This window comes from Aegilops tauschii, chromosome 6 (genome assembly GCF_002575655.3).
Source record: "Aegilops tauschii subsp. strangulata cultivar AL8/78 chromosome 6, Aet v6.0, whole genome shotgun sequence".
NCBI lineage: Eukaryota > Viridiplantae > Streptophyta > Magnoliopsida > Poales > Poaceae > Aegilops > Aegilops tauschii.
The window spans coordinates 163,622,216-163,628,090 of NC_053040.3; positions in this window are offsets into that span (position 1 = coordinate 163,622,216).

Genomic DNA, 5,875 nt, shown 5'->3' on the forward strand with positions numbered 1-5,875 from the left:
CACAAGATTTTGTGGACCATAATGGGCCGGCCCAGCTAAAGGCCCACGAGATTTTGCGGACCATAATGGGCTGGCCCAGCTAAAGGCCCACAAGATTTTGCGGGCCATAATGGGCCGGCCCAGGTAAAGGCCCACAAGATTTTTGTGTGCCATAATGGGCCGGCCCAGGTAAAGGCCCACAAGATTCTTGTGGATCATAATGGGCCGGCCCAGCTAAAGGCCCACGAGATTTCGCCGACATTAATGGGCCGGCCCAGCTGTAGGCCCACAAGATTTTGAGGACCCTAGTAGGCCGGCCCATTAACTGGCTGCCATGTTTTGGGCCAAATGCCGGCCCATATTTGATCCGGTCCATTAATGGCCTGCCACGCTCCGGGCCTAATAGTGGCCCATATGAGATCCGGCCCGTTAAAAGCCTACCACGTTCTGGGCCAAATTACGGCCCAGATCAGGTCCGGCCCTTTAAGAGGCTTTGGGCTCAATTATGGCCCATATCAGATTCGGCCCGTCAACTGGACACTATGCTTTTGGGCCCACTTGCTAAAGGCCCACTTAGTAATTCGGCCTGATATTAGTTTTGGCCTATTAAGGGCCGTTTAACATTTCGGCCCTATATTAATTTCGGCCTGTTAAAAGCCCGTCATATAGTTGGGCCTAACTACGGCCCGGTTTGCATCCGGCCTGCTCGCAGCCGATATCTGATTGGGCCAAACAAGGACCGAGACAATTTTGGCCTGTTAAAAGCCCGTGATTTGATTCGCACAATCATGGGTTGGGGTTCATTTCGGGCTGCTGCCGGCCCGTGAGCTGTTCGGCACGTTTCAGGCCCAACCTACATCGTGATTGCATGACGGCCCGATTATGTACCGTAATTTTACGGTTTGGCCGGTTTACTACGAAGACAGGATATATATACAGTAAAATAACTGCAGCATCGTGAATAAGAAAAAACCTAGACTATACAATAAAGAAATTACGACATATTACATCCACTGGGCATCAAAGTTCGCCACTATGATAATAAAGCACAAGCAGACAACAGATTACATACACTGGGCATCAAAGATCGCCACTAGTGCAAATAAACACGCCGACAAAATAATATACAAAATCTACAGCACTTCAATAGAGTTCAAGAAAGGTTAGCCCTGCTGGGGAGCTGCAGCGCAAGCAGCTGAGCAAGATGATGAGACTGCGCTTGTTCAACACTTATATCTTCCTCACTCTGAAAGATAAACAAGCAGACAGATGACAGGCTTTGCACATAAAAGTATCAGTGCTGACAATTCATCACATTTCTTGCTGACGAATAAAGTGACACAGTTTAAAATTGCATTAACACAATATGGTATTGTTCAGGTCAAGACATGGCATGAAATGACATTGTGAAGGAGTTGGCAGCTTCATGACACCACTGGATTACAGATCAAGAACTCATAAGTATCAATGGTTAGTGTGCTGTCAATTTATACCATTTCAGATTGGCAAATAAAGAGACGGTTTAAATAATAGTAGAATGATATGACATTGTTCATAGTTAAGACATTGCGGAATATGACATTGTGCTGTAGTGGGTAGGTTCACCACACCACTGGATTACAGATGAAGAACAGAAGCATACATGCAGTGCAAAAGAAGATCACTTGCTCTGTATAGTTTAATTTACATGGTATGAAGAAGGAACTTGGTTGTACAACTGAAAACTTAAATTGAGAAAGGACAAACTTTTGTTTATGAACTACATAATAAACTTTAAACAAGCAATTTGATGCAAACACCAAAAATAAACAGCTGTTGCAGTCATGCCTAACCAAATATATACAACAAAGTTTGAAGGCTTGAGATGGACAAACTTACATTATTGGTGAAGACAGGCTCTATAAAGGCCTTGTCCATGTTGGTGAGGGGGCAATTCAAGAGGTTTACCACAGAATCTTCTTCAAAAGCATTGCCTTTATTCTACATTTTGTTAAGAGTAAATATAGATGTGATAATATACGAAAAAATGGAGAATATTTAAGATAAGATGAAGAGTGATGCTACATAACCAAGTAGCTATAAATGTAAGTGCAGCGATACAGGCAAAAGGTACAGCCAAGAGCAATGCACAGCTAAACTTCTTCAGTACCAACCTTATGGTAAGAGTAAATATAGATCTGATGTGTAGAAAATGGAGGGCAAAGGAAAATAAGCTGCAGAGTGATGGTACATGAACAACTACCTGTTATTATAAGTACACTGATAAAGGACAACATGTACTTACAAGAACAATGCAGAGCTAAAAAAATTGGCATTGGATATATTCTACACTAATGTAACCATTCATACAGATCAGATAATTTGGAGCGAACAATTGATAAGCAAGCTATCATGCATACTGCTGTCACATAATGAACCAGGTATGTATGCAAGTACAATGATACAAGACAATAGGTACTAACAAGGGCAAAGCAGCGGGCAGCATATTTGCGATATCCTGTCGTTCTTGTCAAACCAAAATTCTTCTTCGAGCAGATTTCCTGCAAAAAAGATCCGTAAGGCACATGCGAAAAAGTAGAAGTTCAAATTGTCATGTGATTTCATAGACAGTACCTCATCCTGGGAACGAGACCAGTGCATAACAAGGTTTTTCCATTCAATGTCTTCTAAATTTAGCACAGGAGACTTCACCGGAAATTCATTTATAGACTTGCCATCAAAGTGTGATTTCCTCAGGTAACACCAATACTGCTGCAATGCTTCCTTGAAAAGCACAAGCAAGCTTTGCTCGTCATGACTATCCAGATTGACCCTCGCCTAGTTACAGCAATGTAATGTAAATCATTGATGTGTTCAATCAGCAGAAAACAGGAAAATAATAACCATAAATAATAGCACTTACACGTAAGTTGGACAGGAAGATGTGAAAATGGTGTTTGTCTTCACAATAATCTTCCCATGATGGGAATATATGCACGTATTCCCTAACAACATTGAAAGCATTGTCTTTTAAACTGGGAATAAATGGAATGGGGTTCCAATCTGCAGGAATTGGCCGTCTCTGCAGTTGGGATAGGTCTTCGGCCGGTGGACTTGCTGTACTTTTTGCTGGAGTGGGATTTTTTTGTGGTACAGCTGGTGCTATGGCAAATGAAATTGGTATACCTTTTGCTGGAGTGCAGGTCCTGTGTGGTGGGGCTAGTGGTGTGGCCAGTGAAGTATGGGTACAGTCTGCTGGAGTCGGTCCTACGTTTTGTGTCACTGGTTGTACAGCCAATATAAGTGGGGTGCTGTCTGATTTCTCTGGCACCACCACGTTTTCAAGGACTTTGCTGGTGCTCCTTCAGGTTCGGCAATCACCCTCTTCCTTTTTGATGTCTGATGCACAAGAACAGCATTTGAGTGGAAAAACATGGTATGATGACAGATGGAATATGTATTGATAATGGATGGGCATGGCATCTCGACATATATGATGAGTAAACTAAGAAGATGGCGGTGCAACGAAGTAGAAGAAATGCAAGACAACATATGCAAGATACCCGCAATCAATAAAACATTGCCAAATTAGAACAGGCACCTAGATGGGTGAACAGGACATGCTATCTGCCTTTGACTCCTCGAGGTTAGAATAGTCATTAGGATCATATTCTGAACAAGAATCAACAGGTGGGGAGCATATGAGTTTCATTGCATCCAGAATGGCACTCAATGCCTTGGTGCCAATTTTGTAAGTCATTGCAGTGTTTAGCTTCAAGAGTGGACTGCTGCTAGTGTGACACAAAGCAGCTACACAGATCATAGTGTAGATATAACGGGAAAACCTTAAGCATCAGAGTAAAATCAGCAAAGTGGAACTTGCTGGAATATATGTGCTAGTATTGCCGGTACGGCTAGAAAGGCTTCAGATACCAGCTCTCTTCAAGTGAAGGTGCGGTACTGTTAATATCAGTGTAACTCTCAAAGGCGACACAGCTCCCCGCATTTCCTCTACACTCCAAATGCCTACGAATCAAAGAGGCTCAAAGTATCCATCACAACCGACCGTATAGACCTCTACACTCCAAATGTCCTTGCTTATCTTCAGTACAAGGAACATACTGTACTACTATCATACTCCCTCCGTTCCAAAATATAAGTCATGGTAGAGATTTCCACTATGGATCACATACAGATGTATCCAGATACATTTTAGAGTGTAGATTCACTCATTTTGCTCCATATGTAGTCCATGGTGGAATCTATACAAAGACTTGTATTTAGGAACGGAGAGAGTACATATTAAAGAAGAACGGAAGAGGAACATGGTAGAGAAGAGCAAGCAGATTTGGATAATAAAATGTTGGTTGCGCAGTGCCCACACATGATGAACCAGAGCGCATTAAGAATGCAACTCCCAGCTGTCTCTCGACCATTTCAGGCGGTTGGATGAAGATCCTACGTCTCCTAACCCTTCTTCTTCCTCGTCTCTGATTCTTCTCATACAAAACACCGCACGGGCCGCCGGCCGGACCACCGGCCCCCACCGCCTGTGTTCCTCCGCAACCCCCACCCCCCACCCTCGCCCCAACCCCCACCCGCATCGAGTTTTCTTTGTTCGGCGAGGCCCCACAACCACCCGAGCCCCTTCGATCGCACCGGCAAACTCCGGCGAGCTCTGAAAAATCGACTGACCCAATTTTGAAATTTAGTCTACTGTGATTTAACTAATGTGGAATATAAAAGGGGAAAACCATAAGCATTGGGAGTATAGTGTTGAGCGTGCCATGGCGGATCTGAAGGTGCAAACCGGACAAAGGCAACTTCGCAACCAAGACAAGAAATCAGAGTAAAGCAGTGGCGATCTATTTTCTTGCTGCGATAAATAAGTTGAGCAGATACGAAAGAGTACCGCCTCTGGTGCGGCGCCGTGTACGCATCTGCTGAGAATTTGACGGTGCTACAGTAGCGATGGCTGTCGGCGGCGTGGAAGCAGATCTAGGAGGGTAGACGGTGGCGGCGGGGCGCGGTGGACGAGACGGTCGTAGGAGCAGCGCCGGCAAGGTGGACGATAGCGGGGATGAAGCGAGAGGATGGGAAGCAAGGATCCCGGTCTGAAGCCGTGGATGAGAGAGGTCGATCTCTTGTAATGGACGGTGGCGTCGGGGTATCAGCTCTGGCATGGTGGAGGAGGACGGCGGTGGATGGGGTGGCGGACGGCAGCGGACAGAGGAGGGTGGGGTGGAGAGGGTGTTTTGGCGCCCACGGAGTACGAATGGGGAAAAGGGAGGTAGAGAGGAAGGGGGGAACCATGTATTCAGGGCGCGCTTGTCTCAAATGCGAGGAAATTTACAAACTTAGCCCCCGTTTCAAATTTCTACTACATCACAGCAACATTAGTCGGTTGGGGATAGGACGGTAATCTCGCATACACCGAATAATTGCCGACGAGAGTTTGTTTTTGGCGCCCACCTTGTATGAATATGAATCGGGGAGGGAGTCGATTTCGGCCGAGGACACACTGTGTTTTGGCGCCCATCGTGTATGAATCCGGGTGAGAGGCGGTTACATCACGTTTGGGTGAAATTACAAACCTACCCCTATCGAAACCTATAGAAATCCAGCAGATAGGCTTTGCGTGGCAGGGATAGGCAGTAGTGATTTCCATCTCGCAGATTTTGGTTTCGGGCGGTTACTGCGACTTTCCCCGCTTCGTTCAAATTTTGGAGAGTGCACGTTTACCGTGCCAACTCAATTCGAATCCCGTTTGTATTCTAATTTTTTTCCGGGCGGGATCCATTTTCAGTTGGAATTACATTATATATACATCATTTTTTATATATACTTTCAAAAGCACAACAAAGAATTCTGCTCCTTTTTATGTATAATATGATTTACAAATACAACGATCTCGAAA